This window comes from Urocitellus parryii, chromosome 4 (genome assembly GCF_045843805.1).
Source record: "Urocitellus parryii isolate mUroPar1 chromosome 4, mUroPar1.hap1, whole genome shotgun sequence".
NCBI classification, from domain to species: domain Eukaryota; kingdom Metazoa; phylum Chordata; class Mammalia; order Rodentia; family Sciuridae; genus Urocitellus; species Urocitellus parryii.
Window position 1 is genome coordinate 33,142,648 of NC_135534.1, and position 17,419 is coordinate 33,160,066.

At 41.7% G+C, this 17,419-nt stretch overlaps 1 protein-coding gene across 3 annotated transcripts in view; it reads left to right on the forward strand.

Annotated features, from left to right (window-relative positions):
- The first annotated feature begins 2,731 nt into the window (after positions 1-2,731).
- LOC113193889 (uncharacterized) overlaps positions 2,732-17,419 on the forward strand; it is a 170,248-nt gene continuing 155,560 nt past the window's right edge. Inside the window, exons 1-3 of one of the 3 annotated variants that reach the window (XM_077797488.1) lie at positions 2,732-2,964; positions 11,832-11,885; positions 12,317-12,916. The gene's annotated coding sequence lies outside the window, so the exon portion shown is untranslated. The remainder of the gene's footprint in view (positions 2,965-11,831; positions 11,886-12,316; positions 12,917-17,419) is intronic. The other 2 variants (XM_077797487.1, XM_026404700.2) reach the window with 2 other exon arrangements.

Sequence of the window (17,419 nt, forward strand, 5' to 3'; positions counted from 1 at the left end):
ATTGCTTTTTTTTCTGTTTACTTTTACATCTATCTTTAATAATAAATTCTTTCTTCTAACATCTGGCCATTCTTGGCTAGATGGGGCAGAAAAAAAAAAAAAGCTGATTGGAAGCACCGTGTACATGGATAGGGCTTGTCAATTATAGGTTTTGGCACAGGGTGACAGGAGCCCCTCACGTCTATACCTTTGTCTTTTCTTTTTGGCAGTCAGATTCACCAGAGAAGAATCTTGCAATCTCTTCTCTGGAGATGTGTGTCAGGATGTCAGCCTGCTGGAGAAGAGGGCTTGGGCAGCATGTAAATTGTCATTTAACCCTCCTGGTTTTAATGCACTTACTTCTCCCGAGACTAAACCTGGAGTGTTTTTCTGGGGTGAGGAAGTCACCCAGCTATAATGATTAATGCTGCCTTAATAGTCATCCTGCTATTTGTAGCTATTTTCTTGTTCATGTTCCTAGTTCTGCTGTGCAAATTGAGGTTCTTTCCAGTGGAACTATCAACAGTGGAGAATAATAATAATAATAATAATAATTCTCCTCCTCCTCCTCCTTCTTCTTCCTCTTCTATTTTTAACAAAAAAGGGAGCTTTTGTCCATATTCCACATTACATTTTCCCCTTTATTCGTTGAATACATTTTTCCATGTTAATAAAAAATAGTCTCTGGCCAGAAGTGGTGGCCTATGCCTGTAATTCCAGTGACTTCAGATGCTGAGGCAGGAGGATGGCAAGTTCAAAGCCAGTCTCAGCAATTTAGCAAGGCCCTAAGCAACTTCCAGACGCTGGCTCAAAAGTTTTAAAAAGGACTGGGCATGTAGCTCAGAGGTTAAGTATCCCTGGGTTCAATCTCCCCTATCAAAAAGAAAGTAAGAAAAAAGTCTCTGAAATATAGTATCCCTATTTCAATATAAATGTTATAATTTCTTGGACCAACTTTTTACAACTGGATAAATTTGGGTTATTTCCAAATTCTTTATAAGCAACAGTGCATTGAACATCTTTGTTGCAAAATTTCTGTTTACATCTTTATTTCCTCAACTACAATTCAGAGTTACTTTTGTGTGTGTGTGTGTGTGTGTGATGCTGGAGATTGAACCCAGGGCCTTAGTACATGCAAGACAAGCACTCTACCAACTGAGCTATATCCCAAGCCCCCAATTCAGTGCTGTTACTAATGATACTTGTGACAGCTCACTAATCCTGTGAGATGCTCTATGAAATAAAATTTCTGCAAACATACTTTTGGGAGTCCTGTGATTCTGTGTGGTTTTGGAAATCATTTTAAAAACTCCACATATTCTTCTGTGGTGCAGTTCAGTTTGGAAGCCACCATGTACAGACTCAGCTTGCATTTTACCCAAGGAAAGCTGTGCTGGTCAAGGCCTGAGGGAAGTAGTGGAAGAAAAATCCACAGGGCAGGGGATGTCTGGCTCAGTGACAAATAACCCAAGATTAATAGAAAGCACACAGCATAATCCACTGAATTTACAATCATGATGTACTTAGAGTATTATACAGTAGGAAGAAATGTTTTGGCATAATGTCTTTTAAAAAATTCACAATACTTTGAAATAAGGCACATTTGTTTGGAAACCAAACTTCTTAGCGTACATTTTTTTTTTTTTTAAAGACTGTCCTAACAGTACTGAGTTTTGAGGGAAGACTCCAGATGGAAAAACAAGCACCATTTCAGCAAAGTCAAATAAAGGGCCAAGTCTAATAATTCTGAAACTTATTATAGTGACATCTCACAAGGCAAGCTTGTTAAAACGCGAATTTCTGGGTCTCAATCTGCTTAGTCTAACTTCTCTGCTATAGTCCAGGCCTTAAATTCTAAATCTATACCAAGGACTCCCCAGAAATCTGATGTCAGAGGCCCTGGACCACAACTTGGGAAATTAGTTAAGAGGATGTTTTGCTAAAAATTACTACCAAGATTCCTTTTATTCACTGGTAATTTCTCTAGAATTCCCTGGTTACCTGTCCGTGGGTAGCAGGGATAAGGCTGAAAGGTCTTTTTGTTGGTGGTTTGTTTTGTTTTTTGAGACAAGGTCTCCCTAAGTTTCCAGGCCGTCTTCAAACTTGCAATTCTCCTGCCTCCGCCTCCCCAGTGGCTGGGATTCCAAGCAGGAGCCACAACCTGTGGCCTGAGAACAGCTTTTAATTATCAAGCAGGGCACCAAGCCCAGAAGATGGGCTCTGTGACCCACAAACTTCTGGGATGGTAGGGTTCTCAAACATCCTTTCTGGTCTCTTTCCTTGGGGTAAATTTCATGTAACCCTTTTAGAAAGCAGGGGCTGTCAGGCTGAAGGCTATGACAAGCCTGGGGATGGGCTTTTAAAATCTGTAATTAGGGAAAATGGGAAAACAGGCTGGCTCTGCTCTTTGGCTCAAGGAACAGGAACCAGACACTTAGCATTTAGAAACATATTTTTATGGGATCCCTGTTCCTCTGTGAGCCCTGATGCCCTAACTTTCTGCCCCCTAACACTCCTCCTTCTGATGCCCTTTTCCCTACTTTGACTAATTCTGGAGTCTAATTAAAGACACAAATACTCAAATCTTTGACCCAAACACATAGGCAGAGCCCTCAACCTAGAGAGTTCGGGTTCAGCCCATGGGGGTGTGGGGTAGGGGGGCGTGCTCTTTCAGCTGTCATGAATTCAGGGGGCGCCATCCTTGCTGCAAAATAGTCCAACTACCTCCCACTTCTGCCCCTTCAGGCCACCGGTTGCAGAGAGGAGTGCTGGTCTCCGGGATCAAAGGTCGCGGATAACGAAGCTCCCTGGGCTCTGAGCCAGGCGCCCCCGCCCAGCTCCCGAGATCCGAGTTCGGGGGCGCGCGACAGACGGGGAGCCTCGGCAGCGCGGAGCGCGGGGCTGCCAGGAACGCCACGTCACTCGCGACCCGACCCTACTGGCCCGCCCTGTCCCCGGAGGCGCGAGCGACTTGGGCCGCTGAGGGTAAGCGCTGCCGGGGCCCCCAGGCTTTCTGGAACCCGGCACCAGCCCGCGGGGCGATGGCCAGAAATCGGGGCTCCTACTGGGACCCCACGTGCCTGGGGCGCAGGCTGCAGTGTCAGAGCCGCCAGGTTTCAAGTTCAGATGGCGGCGACCTTGCGGCTTCCCCAGCGCACCCCACTTTCGGATCTGGAAAGAGCTGTGGTCTGGGGGCGGAGGTGGTGGTGGTGGGAGGTCGCGCAGTGTGCGTGGACACCGCTCCTGCATGACAGAGGGCCGAAGTGTCCCTTGTCCCCATTCTCACTTGGTGCCCTTTTAGGCCTTGCACGGCCTGGGCCTGGGCAGCTGCCCACTTTCTCCTTTGCCTCTAGAAAACACACCGGAAGGGGGAGCTTTGGGTCAACAGGAGGCTTTTCTGTCCCGAGAAAGGCCCGCCTTCCGTGCACCTGGTTTTAATAAGAGCCTGGGGAGAAATATGGCCAGGGGCCTGAAGGATCCCCAAGAACTTGTGTCCATAGAGAGAAAGAAGGGTGCACGTGGGCCGTACGTGCGCAGACGCATTCCCTGTACAAAGGCTTGTAAAGCCTCGTGCACTTTTCAAGCTTAATTGTAGCCTGGAGAGGATGTAGGTTGTAGTGATGTTAGAAATGGGATATAAATAGCAGTTAAAAACACATTTATTAAAATCGGGGACAAGGAGACTGCACAGTTGTGCACAATGTATTCTTTTCTTCTCAGTTTTAATCACACACACACACAAAAAAAAAGGAATATAGAAAAACAACTGCGGCTCCTTCCTATACTCCCACCTCCTTAATCCACGGGCACACATATTTTTACATAGTTGCAATTAGAAGTACACCGCATTCTCATTCTGGAACAAGGGAGGTAAATTACACCCCACAGGGGAAGTGTTCATTAGTTCTAAGGAAAAGATCTCAATACATGAACTGGAAGTTTAAGATTGTATCAGGCTTTCAACCTATATTATAAAAGTTTAAAGGATAAAAGACATGAAAGGCTTTCTAAAAAGACCCTTATGAGACATGTAAATATATATTCACGCACACTCTTATTGCATCTTTGTCTAAAGCCAAGGGGAAATTTCTTTCCAATGTAGCCCTTTGATCTTTACAATCTTAAAAAAAAATTACTCTTACTCTACCTTGTACTAGAATTTTGGGGACATGAAGTTTTCATGAAAACTTTTTTAAACCCTTAATCAGCTTTTAAGCTGAGATCTCAGGGTCTTGTGCTTCTGTTCCCTTTTGTCTAGAATGCTTTTCCCTTGCCTTTGAATTGCTTCCTCCTCCATATTCAGATCTCAGCTCAAATGTCAACTTCCCTGACATCTATGCAATGACAGTGTTTTATTTTCTTCAAAGCACCAGCTATGATTGGAGATAACCTTGGTTTAATTATTGCCATTGTCCCATCCCCTCGAAAACATAAGCTCCAGGAGAATAGGGGTCTTGCTGTTTTTCTTGCTATTGTTTTCTAGAACCATACCAGCTCTTCCACACTGCCAGTGTCTTCCAGGACTAGCATTTCAGTAAACACTAAAATAATAATAATAAAGTTCACAAAATCAAATGTGACCCTTGAGGACCCATCTTTAGTTCCCCTATGCCCCACCCCCTGCCTTTTCCCAGAGTGCCTTGGGCATGAGATTGCTCTCTGATCTGCTGGCCCATCTTAGGGTCCTACCCACAGCGTCCAGGCCAGTTCCAGGAATTAGGCCGTGGAGACAGTTGGAGCGCAGGCAATATCTGTTGGATGGGGATTGTGAACTAGAAAGCAACTGGGACTGTCCCTTGGGGACTGGACTGCTGGCCACACAAACCCTCTGACCCTTTAGCACCTTCTAGGGCTTGGCTGCCTGTGTGAAGTTCTAAGGTTTGTGCATTGTGGGAGCTGCTTGAGAAAGATGCTCTGTTTATGTTGGCCTCCAAGGGCAGGGAATAATTATGGGAGTGACAGGCTGCTCAAGTCCAGGGCTTTCCACCAGACTGCTCTCTGGACTGCTTGCAGGCAAGGCCATGGATTCCCGTGGACTCCTGTGTGGTTCCTTAGAGCCATGTCTCAGAGGAAGCCTCGGTGAGGAAGAGCCTGGGGTGGAGACAGAAAAGTTTTGAATTTTCCTGTGGTTCCTTGGGAGTTGATGGTTGTTGAGGACCTCAGAACAATACTGGAGTGAAGTGTCCTGTTTGTCTTTCTTCAAGGCCGCACAGGGCTAGTTCTCAAAGGCTCCGTGGTCAGAGTCTGCATGGATGGTAGTGAATGAATATTCTCTCCTATGCGTTATAGACAGCATTTTGGTAGAATGGAGATCACTGAGTCAATCACTTATGCCACCAATCTTGTTCTTCTACCTTATCAGGGAAGCACCATTATCACTTCCAATTCACAGATGAAGAAACTGAGGCTGAATAACTTGCTGAAGATCTGTGCTGTCAAATAGTGGAGCCAGGATTCAAATCAGAACCTGTGTTTTTAATTGCTACTAATGGCATTTCTTAGGTATCACTGGTATAACTTGTTGTATTTGAGCTTAAAATAAATGAGCCATGCATGTTGGCACATGTCTGTAATTCCAGCAGCTTGGGAGGCTGAGCAGGAAGATCATGAGTTCAAAGCCAGCCTCAGCAAAAGCAAGGCACTAAGCAACTCAGTGAGACCCTGTCTCTAAATAAAATACAAAATAGGGCTGGAGATATGATTCAGTGGTCAGGTACCCCTGAGTTCCATCTCTGGTACCTGCTCTGAAATTTATTGCCTTGCCAATGTACTAACATAAAATGCATACTTTTGGTGTTTCTCTGTGAATTAGGATTTTTCTCTGTTGTATGAAACCATGTCAGAAATAATAAATATTACAAAATAGGAGTGGCTGCAAATTCCACTCCCAACCCTCTACTTTATATTTTATATTTATCAAAACAGCCTATTATTCTCAGTAGTTCACTTAATAATAAGAAATACTATACAGTTTAATTTAAAATAAATATATATAAAATGAGGTGCCACCTATGTGTACATGTTAAAATCTGTGTATAAGATAAAAATCATTAATGAAAAGGATCTGGGGTGCAAGAAAGAGAAAATTGACTATCACTGTCATGAGAATATAATTGAAGTTTGGGCATTTGATGGTGTATAGACAGGGCTAAATGTTATTGCTTAATTCAACAGATATGTATGGAATGATTTTTATGTATAAAGCATTGTGTTAGATCCTCACATAAACTACAGAGACAAGGCAGGTTGATATTCAAGGCTATAATGCTTTAGTGACATTAATAAACAACCAACTGTATTGAAACCCTTGACACTAATCAAAGCTGATTTTATGAAGAATCATGTGATTCCTGAGGAATTAAAAAAAAAAAAAGCTCAATCACTTTATGAATTAGCATTTGAGTCTGGTGCGTGGTGCATACCTGTAATACCAGTGGCTCAGGAGGCTGAGGCAGGAGAATCATGAGTTCAAATCCAGCCTCAGCAACTTAGTAAGGCCCTAAGCAACCCAATGTGACCCTGTTTCTAAATAAGATTTTAAAAAGGGCTGAATTCACAGTCTTGCTAACTGGCAGAATGCGTTGAGAGAAGGAGAAACAACAACAACAACAAAACAACAACAACAAAAGCTCTTAAGATTTCAAGATTGGGTGGTACTGAAAAGAATTGACAGCAAGGGCTTGGATTGTGGCTCAGTGGTAGAGCATTGCCTAGCACGAGTGAGGCAACGGGTTCAATCCTCAGCACCACATAAAAAAAATAAAATGAAAATAAAGATATTCTGTCTATCTACAACTAAAAAAATATTTTAAAAAATAGACAAACAAGGGGCTGGGGTTGTGGCTCAGTGGTAGAGCATTTGCCTAGCATGTGTGAGGCAACGGGTTCAATCCTCAGCACCACATAAAAATGGGTAAAATAAAAGACATTGTGTCTATCTACAACTGAAAAATAGAAAAACAGTCTTTTTTAAAAAAACATAGACATCAAGAGGCAGAGGAGCTAGGCACATACCAACAGAAAAATAGACACATACCAACAAAAAAAGGTGGCACATACCAACTTCACACCACTGGATGTGAAGCTGAGAAAGTTGGGATTCCGGTTTCTGTGCTGCAGGACTTTTCTGAGCCTTTGGAGAGAATGCACTTCCCAGGTGACTGTAGAAGCCCCAGTTCATTTCTCCGCAGGCATTTCTCAGGTCTGACTTTGGAAATGTATCCACAGACCAAGTCTACAAGTAAAGAGAAAGCGGAGCCCTTTGCATCTGCAGGTTGTCATCTTAAGCAACATCAGTTCTACACCGTAGTCCAGAAAGACGTGCTAGGAAGACCTAAGCCAAGGACACTTAGTTTGGGACCAGATTAGTTTGCCTCTGTCCATGTCTTCCAGCAGCTGCTCTAGGCCCCATTTCATGGTGCCTTGGATTGATGGGGCTTATCAAGGTTGAAAGGAATATGAGTGAGAATTGCATACTCGGGTCTGCAGGTTGGGGTGTGACCGAGACTTGTTTCTTCCTGAGGATACTGTGCGCCTCTTTCCAAGGCCTGGAAAAGGGGGAGGCCCTGTTTCTGTTGCTGGAGCTCCACTGCTGCTCTTGTTTGGATGCTGTTTCCTTTAGATCCTGGTCCTTCTGTTAGGAAACACCAGGTATATTACTTAACTCTAGATCATCCAAATGGACTCATCTCTAGGACTATGCAAGCTCTCCACGTGACACTTAATGACATGATTTCACTTACATCAATGCCTGCTCTTATCAGAATGGCATCCTTGTGATCTTTGAAAAACACCTAGCAAAAATACATAAAACTTTCCATTTAAGCCATTTTTCGTTGTGTGCACAGTGACATTGAGTATGATTATGTTGATGTGTCCCCATCACCAGGTCCAACTCCAGGACTCCTTTCGTTTTGCAAAACTGACATTCCAGACCAGTTAAACAGTAACTCCCCTTCACCTTCTCCCTCTGGTGCCTGTCAACCACCATTCTTTCTCTGTATGAATCTGACTAGCCTAGATATCTCATATAAGTAGAATCATACAATATGTTTCCTGTTGTGCCTGGCTTATTTCACTTAGCACAATGTCTTCAAGATTAGCCATGTTGTAACGTGTCAGAATTTTCTTCCTTTCAAAGGCTGAATCATATTCCATTGTATGGATATACCACAGGTTGTTTACCCATTCTTCTATCCATGGACACTTGGGTTGCTTCTACCTCCCTAAGATCTTAAGTAGCCTTTCTTGGAGCTTCCTTTACACAAGTTGGAGAGTCCTTTTGGATTTGTTTCAATGACATTTGAATTGATAGTAGAAAATCACCATTTTGCTAAATCAGTGTGTAATTGGGCCCGTCAGACTTCAGAGAAAAAAAACGAAACAAATTACAAAACCCAACAAACCCCAACCTTTCTAATTCCAGTTTTAAGTGGACTGAGTAGCAGTAGTTGTGTACTTGATTGGGAGTCTTGTGGGAGGAGAAATCCCTTTCAATTATAGAAGGGGAAGGGGCTGTCTTAAGGGTTAGCAGTTCAGTGTTGGGGCCCTCCATGCTTCCTAGGTTTTGGCAGGGTTTCTCAGGTTTGGGTCCAGAGGTGGAAAATCAGCAGGTTGGTTGGAAAACCAATCCTGGATTCCACAAAGAAGGAATTTGGCTATTTCTGAGGAACATGCTAGGTTGGGGGCTGCTACTGGTTCTTTGTTTGGAGTTGGAAAGAACAGATTAAAGGGGGTTTTAGGGGAACAGAAGGAGGTGTGAAAACCGTCAAGAGTCCTTATCTCAGCCCACTTCCCATCCATCCTTCTTTTCTTTGAAAGAAGAATTTGGTTCATGGAGAGCAAAATAGTTTTGACTGAGCTAGTAGATGTGAAATAATTTCAAGGCTAGCTGAAAAGTAGCCAGTTGATAAATTTTATTTCCCTTTTTCCAGCCTTACAGGGCACAAGCTTTGTCATTTGAATCCACATGTTCCCAAACTGTGCATGGAGGCACCTCGGGGCATTGTAGTAGTCACAGGAGTGCTGTGAGGTATTTAAAAATTTTGGGAAAAGACAGCTATATTTGACATCTTCATGTGGGTTACCCCATGAGTTACTAGCTTGAGTTAGTTCATAGTGTCACCGTTGGGATGATGTGCTACATTCATTTTAATGGTGTTGTATCTTTGTGAAGCTGGTTTTTCAGGGGTTGCCATGATAAAAGTTGAGTACCTCATGAAAATCAACATGGAACAGGAAATGAGGGGAGCAGGCTGCAAACTGATTCTCCCGTGCCCAATAAGTGCATATATTCCATTAAATAATTGTGATTTGTGATTAGTTAGGAGTGGAATAAAATATATTTTAAAAACTTATATTTAAATTTTCAAGTGGTTACTGGATTTTGAGGACACAAAGACTTTTTGTTTTTCAAATTCAGTACTTAACAAATGGAACTGTTAGATGTTTCTTTTACTCCATGGGTACCAAAAAATTATTGAGATACTAAAAACACTGTGTACCAAGAGAGTTTGGGAACCTCTACTTTAATCTGTCAGAAAATACCCAAAATATTGTATTTACCTTTAAATACATCAGACATGGGATTGGAGATGAGATGCAAAAAAGAATCAAGTAGATACTCAGGGATTTTTTAAAAAGTAAGTAGCTTTATTTTTCTGATTATAAAATTAATATTTTTTGGTTATATAAAATACAGAAAGATACAAAATTGAAGGAAAATAATCCGTATTCCACACCCAAGAGATAACATATGCCATTCCCAAGATATAACAATGGATAACATTTTTGTGCACTTTTTTCTATGATTATTTAAGAATAGATATTTTAGCAAAATTGAACCATGTATCTTATTTTACTACTTCAAAAGTCACTATTTTAGAGCCATATTTCCATGTTAATGTGAATGCATTTGTGACCATATATAATGCGTACATATTTACTTTAAACAAGTTTACAGATACACTTTCCAGGGCCAGAAGCCTCTCAGATCTGAATCCTTTATTGCTAATTGCAGGCTGATTACAGTAAGAGTAGCTCAACTGTGCCCTCTTGTGGTTTGATGCAGAACTTAATGTTTTCCTTTAATTATTTGTGTAGGCCTTGTACCTTTGACATGGAGGATATAAAGGTGAATGATAAAAGAGGTTTTCTAGGAGATCATAATATATAAGGGAAGATGAAACATATAATCAAATAACTTTGAAATAAAATAGGAAGTAATCAGTGTCACAAGACAGCTACAGTTAAAATCCCATAGGCACAGAGCTTATTCCTGAAGACTAAAGACTTAAATGACACATGGCAGTGGCAGCCATGAGGATAGCAGACAATGTTTGTTGCTGATGATCAGCAACTGCTCTTTGCATTTTTCATGGATTTTCTCTCAGCTAGGCCTTTAAGTATAAGTAGGTTTGGACCTAGAGGGCTGATGAGGAGATAGAATGGAGGGAGTGGTTCTCCAGGTAGGAAACTGTCTACAAGGGCAAAAGTATGGGAATCTGTACAGAAAAGAGTGGACCTTGCTTAGGTGAAATGCAAAGTGACACCAAAAGTTAGGCTTGGTCTTAAATCTCAGGCTAAACAGTGTGAACTTAAGGACCAATGATTCTAGCTTTTTGACGGGAAGTAATTTGATTGGAGCTGGATTTTTAGAAGACTGTTTAGCAGCATGAAAGAAGAGAGCCTCAGGGCAGAGAGACCAGTCAGGAGGCTATTGCAATGGTCCCAGCAGGATATAATGCAGTTCTGAGTAGGTGCATAAGATATGGGCAGGTTATGGACTTGGTTAGGAAGCCAGCCAGCAATTACAGGATCTCTTTCTTGATTTTCTTAGTTTTATTGTTCTTGTCAAGTCACAGTGACATTTGGTGTACTTTGAATGGAGGTTTGCTTTAAGTGAGCTGAAGAGAGGATTTCTCCAATGTTCATATGCTGCTTCCCCCACCTCCAAGAAAATAATTATTTTAAGGACACTGGCTAGACCTCACTGTTTGGCCAATGATCTTGTCATTTTGCAAAACACCAAAAGTATGGTAGGGCACACTAATCCCATCTGTTCTCTTAAATTTGCAGTGGTGACATGCTATTTGGAGAGTGGTGTTACAATATGTTTTCTTTACGCTTTTCTAATGAATATACAACCAAAGGGACTTTGCTGAACAGGAGCAAACAGAATTTGGACTAGGCCTGAAGAACTGATTCCAAGGGCGGGAGATAACTGGCACTTGCCTGATTAAGGAAGTTGCAGCATGCTGTTTTGTGGTTATTTAAAAAGATGACATAGCTCATTGAGATGAGTGGAATGTAGTGTGCCTTCCAAAATAATGAATTTTAAAATCTGATTTATAAATGCTTCTAAAAGAAATCCTGCCTTTAATGTAGTAAGTACGGAGAGCAATGATTGTCAAAGCAAGGTCTGCTGTTCATCAACATCTTCTTGATGGGCACAGGCCTATTCCGAGAATGGCTAGGTGCTATTTTATAATAAAAAGCTAAGTACATAAACTTGCATTTGTCTCTAATCAAGCTAGTAATAATGGCATTTTCTTCCCAGTTCTTTGTGATCTCTGGCTTTACCTTGCCCATGTGGGTGTGTCCACATTTGAGGGCCACTGATGTAAAAGAGAAGTGATTTAATGAGATTTCTTTGTATATTTCTTGGTAACTAGTAAACTTCTCTCTGTTTTATGGGTCCTCTTAAATATTGTTCTTGGAGAAACTGCGTTGAATTATAATGCATTTTAAAGATAATTAAGCTGAATGGATAAAGTTATGTCAGGTATTTCTAGGGCATAATTCAAGAGAATTTGTATGGCTTTTTTTTTTTTTTCCCTTTCTCTGAATGTTAGAGAATATGGCTTCTGCTCATGGGTGAAGAGGTGTGACTGAATATAACACATCATGTAAGTTCCTGAGTTTGTGGATCACTAATTAACATGCTTGAGTTATTTCAAGCTTTACTGGAATCATAATTCAAAACTGATTTGTCATTAGTATATAGCAGTATCATATTTCAACTCTATCAGATCAGAGTTATGTACTTTATCACTTTTTTAACTGTTTAAATTGCATTCCTGTTAATAGGATCTATGTTTTAACATCAACAGGCGGATGGTTGGATTGCATGGTTCACGTCTAGTTGAGTTTTCATGGCTAATTAAGCACATATGTACTAAACTAACCCCTCTACTTAGAAGAGAAGGATTTTACTAAATACGAGCAGATTTTTATAACAGGCAGCTTATTTTCATCTGCTTAAGTAGTTTTTAAAAACATGAACCATTTTTCAGTACGACTGTATCTTAATGTGTTAACTTTTTTTTTTTTAATACAGATTTCTTTCACTGGCTTAATGGGAATTCACAGAAATCATAGCCTTTTAATTAAAGCCAATATGTTTCAGTGCCAAATATTCTGAAGAATTCCAATGAACCAAAAAAGAACACATTTCTGAGTTGGAAGTGTGCATATGGGGCCCTTCAGGAAGCCTGACAGAAATGCCTGATGGAAGGATTTGAAGCAGGAAAAAGATTAATAAAAAGAACTTCAATGTGGTTTTCAGAATAGCTTAAATGATGTGGGTAGTGAAATAATTTTCTACACCAAAGGATAGTTTGATTGAAAAATTGAGGCTGCTGCAGACTTTTGATGTAAAAGTCTAAATCTGACTTCAGTTCACTTTGAAATAATACAGAGAGTCCGTGATAGCCATCTTTTTTTGAACATAAAACTAGCACAAGTGACTATTTTCAAAACCATTACAAGTGATCTGATAAGCAAACTTTGGAAAACAAGGGAACAGAATGAAATTGAAATTGAAAGGATCCTCGAAAATCTAAGAAAGTCACAGATTCATTTGGTAACAGTTTGGTTAAAGAGAAAGAACCTGGCATGAGGAATTGGCCCACACTCAACTCATCTCAGCACTAGGCAAGTCAGTCAACCTTGACACATTCCTTTTTCTCAGTCTTAAATAGTGGTTGTATGTACCTTAACCCACTTAGGAGGTGGTTGTGAAAATCCTAATGAGCTATTGTGTACAGAAGTTTCTTGAAAAGTAATGTAAAAACATTGTGAATTTCTGCGGTTTTTGAAATAACGATCAGGGACCATTCACAATTGTCCCCCTCAAGTCTTTAGCCCCTAAAGAAAGGTTACATGGACAGCAATGAATGTCTGAATGAATGAATGAATAGTTCCTTTTGCTCTAGATTATTTTTCTCCTTCAGAGACTTGGATCAAAAATAAAAATAAACATGTGGTTTGGGATTCTTTAGAGTTTTACACAGGTGTGCTGTTCTGGTACCCATCCAAGTTTCGACCATGTGTATAAATACAATATATTTTAATAGACATCCTAGTTTTTATATGATACAGGATGTTTGGTGGGATTTTTTTCCTCTCTTGATATTGGATTTGACCACTACAGTCTTGGTTGTAAATGCAACATTTGAAGAAAGCCAATGACGGTTAAAGCTCCTCTCTGTCCTTACCACTGATCCACCCCTCTAGTTTTGGGCTCAGACTCTTCTCATCCTACAGGCTATTTACAAAAGCATAGGACAACTTGAACAGGAAAGAGGGGAGCGTCCTCTTGGCTGTTGCCTTTTAGGGGAACAGTGTTCATGTTTTTCTCCTTTCTCCGATGGAATGAGTTTGTGTGGGTATGTGGGGCGATTCTCCCGATAAATTGAATGAAGGGAGGACTACTCCTTGCTTGCAAGGAAGGAAAACTGGGTTTTTGGTTTTCTCTGCTCTACATCGGCTTGGTCAATGGGCATGCAAATCTGTCCCTTGGCCTACTAGAACAGAGAAGAGAACTGGAGAGGGTGCAGAGAGGGCCCAGCACCTCTACCTTTCTGGTCCCCACATGTGCAGGCTGATGTGGAAAGGGTGCCAGAGTGTACCATGTCAGGACTGTGCAGTTCTGCTGGCTGTGAGTTCTAACTAGTTTTCGCACCCAGGAGGGTGGCCCACCGGAGTAAGGATGTGTCCCAAAGAGTTGCACTTCCAGCTCCAGCCTGCTCTGCAGGGGAGGAAGGTGATGAGACTTAAAAATTTGAGTTGAGATTGGTACATGTTGAACTAATTTGCAATAAGTGATGGAAGTCGCCTGAGATACACTTGTGAGTCTGGAAGGGATATTTGACAACTTACAGTTGAGAGTAGTGATTAGAGGATTAAGACACAGAAAATAAAACAAAGCCCTAACTGTTTCAAGTTCGTATGGCACTGAGCAGAGACTCTTCCATTATTATGCAGATTAAAATTGGTGCACATGTGGTTTGATCCCAGGTTACTTTATATAGAATCCAGATTCTGAGCAGAATCTGGGCTAGTAGATTTCAGATGCTCTTCTAGGAAGTCAAGGGTGGGGTGGCTGCCCATAAAGTTTGCTCAGGACCCCAAGGGAGGGAGAAGAATGGGGTTTAGGTGGTGGGCTTATGGAGGAAGATGGACGTGTTGAGAAGGTGGGACTTCTCTCTCTTGCTTTAGCCAGAAAAAGTTAGCTTTTATTTTCTTTTACACATCAGTCCTCACTGTAAGACGTGTGGAAGGGACATCCTCCAAAGACATCTCCCTTATTTCTGAGACTAGTAAACTGAAGTTCAGACTTGGGAAGTGACAAGCCACAGGCCATAGGACCCTGAGTGGAAGGTTCAGGATCGAGATCACTTCATTCAAGCAGCCTACTAAAATGGAAGGGTTGAGTTATCCTCATGAATTCAAGAGGCCTTTATTGAGCATCTTCTACATAGAGTCATGCAGGGTTCCCCCCCTGCTTCTCTTCTTCCTGAAAAGATTGATGAAGTTATTGCATCCATTTGGTGCCTCGACTGCCGGAAAAATAACAGCCAGCAGGGGCCTTCTTGGGTTACCTCGGTAAGAGATCTCTGCAAGTCAAACACTATTAACTTTAATGTGGCAGCTTTGATGGTGGGGAAGAGACAGCTGACACCATATTTCCTTAACAATAAACCACTCTGACAGATAAAAACAAACAGGCTCAAGATAACATATAGCATTTCGGAGAAGAGGGCCAATAATGAGCACAGACGGATGTGAGAGGCTTTCCTTGAAAGCCGTGTGCCTCCATCTGCTGTGGAAACTTCTGAAAGGCAAGGCTCTTACAGAGACCACTGCCTGGCTTATTATGTGAACAGCCTGGGAGGAACTCTCAAATGAACCCAGGACTCCTGAGGGTCTTTCTGAAGGCCCTCTTTAACTCTACTTTAGTCATCAGATTTGAGTATTGGTGGTTGTCTATCCAGTTCTAGAAACCTGGGCAATAGGCCCCTCCGTCTTTACTGCCACAGGGTGACCTGGCCTGCTGAGGTCATCTGCATGGGCTGAGCTCCTCAGATTCCAGAAATGATCCTGTGAGCAGTGGCTGCTACACAGGGGGCTGCCAGGACTCATTCCATCTTGGCAGATACTAATCCAGAACTTGGCTTAAAACAAATAAAACAATGCCAGCAATCAGGGTTAGACCAGGTTTGGTGCTAATACCTGTTGGAGGTGACAAAAAGGGAGATGGTGCATAATTTGGAGCTCTGAAGAGATATGATCATCAGTCATTAAACTCAGATTTCCGTTAGACTACAATGAGTGACAGATAGTTCTAAGAATTGTTTATCACGGTGCCCTCCCAAGCCATGTCATAGGGAACACCTATGTTATATCCTTTCACTGGGGGCTTTGAAAGGATCACTATAGTTGTACTTTTGAACTTTTACATTGTTTTCTACATGTATTTTCTCTTTTGAGGTGGTTTTTCTTAGTCTGACTGGGTTGCCTAGGGCCATGTAAGTAGAAAACATCAGAACCAGGAATGGAGGGATTTCAAGGTTCATTCTACTCTGAGGAGAAGCTCTGAGGGGTGTGTGTGTGTGAGAGAGAGAGAGAGAGCGCACATGCTTGTGCACACATGTGTATGGGCTGGTGGTGGGGTAGACAGTGCCTATAAAGCAGAAGAGCCCACCCTGAGTTACTCATAGAAACCTACTGCTAATCCTAGAGCCCTAGTTTAGCCTTCAGTGAGATAATACCTTGCCCACGCACCTCTTTCATAAGGGTAATGTTTTTATTTATATTATTCTAGGCATTTATGCAAATTATTAATTTTATACTTACTCTTGATGCTAATGTTAGAGGTACTCGTATTACTCCTAGGCTATAAAGGAGGAAACTGAAGCTGAGAGACAGTAATGTTCCCAAGGTCACACAGCTGGTAACTGCTGTCCCTGAGTCTGTGCTTGTCCCTCTGTGCCACTTCATGCTGTTTTTTTTTTTTTTTGTTGTTGTTGTTGTTATTTTGTTTTTTTAGGTATCACTGTCATACAACAATTGGTATATTTTTAAATATACAATATTATGTTCTGATAACCTGCAAATCATATATGCCCATGAAATCATCACTATAATCAAGATCTACTCATCCACCCACAAAAGATTCTTCATGACACTTTGAAATTCCTCTCTCTTGCTCTTCTCCATCTTCTTTTCTATTCCTCACATGCTGGGGTTTTGTGGTCAGAGATGAACACATGGGAAGGAGAGAGGCCCTGATTTGACTAATCTGGACATTAATAAAAATAGTAACTGACCATATATGCCAGCTTCTATGCTAATATTTGACCACATGATCTCATTCACCTTGACAGTGACACTGCCAGGTGAGGGAGGGGTTCTGACCCCGGCCCCATAACTGACCTATTGTATGGATTAGGAAGAGCAATTTAACTTCTCGAGGCCTCAGTTTCCTTGTCTGCAACAGATGAAAATAGTGAATCCTTTACGAGGATGTCTCCAAGATGAATGAGGTCATGCTACCAGGCTGTTGGCATAGTGCCTGGTGTGTAGGGAGGACTCCTGGAAAATGGCTGTATTTATTATGATGAGGTGGGCATTATTATTACCTTCATTTCCCAGGAGAGGCAGTTGAGGTCAAGAGAGGTTATAGGTCCCATGGCCAAGACCACGTTGTAAATGGAAAAACTGGACTCCCGTCTCCTGCCCATCACTGCGCTCTATCCCTTGATCCTTGGTTCTTAGCTTTGATGGAGAAATCCTCCCTTTTTTCATGATTTGGCCATGAAAAGAAATTGAATGTTAAAAGCTCAGGACACCTCTCTCTTCCCTGCAGTGTAGAGATAACTTAAACTGGGAGAGAAGCAGTTTCCATTGATGACAGAATGCAGATTCAGGATGCTCAGAACCAGCAGGAACCTTCAGGAAGAAAAGTATGAAGCTCTCTCTGAAGGGCAAATATTCTGATAGGGGTGTGGAAGGCTTGCTTTAGAAGCAGCTCTTGTGAAACAGATCTGGGGGTTTAAGATTAAGATGAACCAGCTATGCTATGCAGCATAAGAGGCAGATGTGATCCGAGACATACTTTTGAATCATGATGGCTCTGGGATCCCTGAGGGAATTTAGG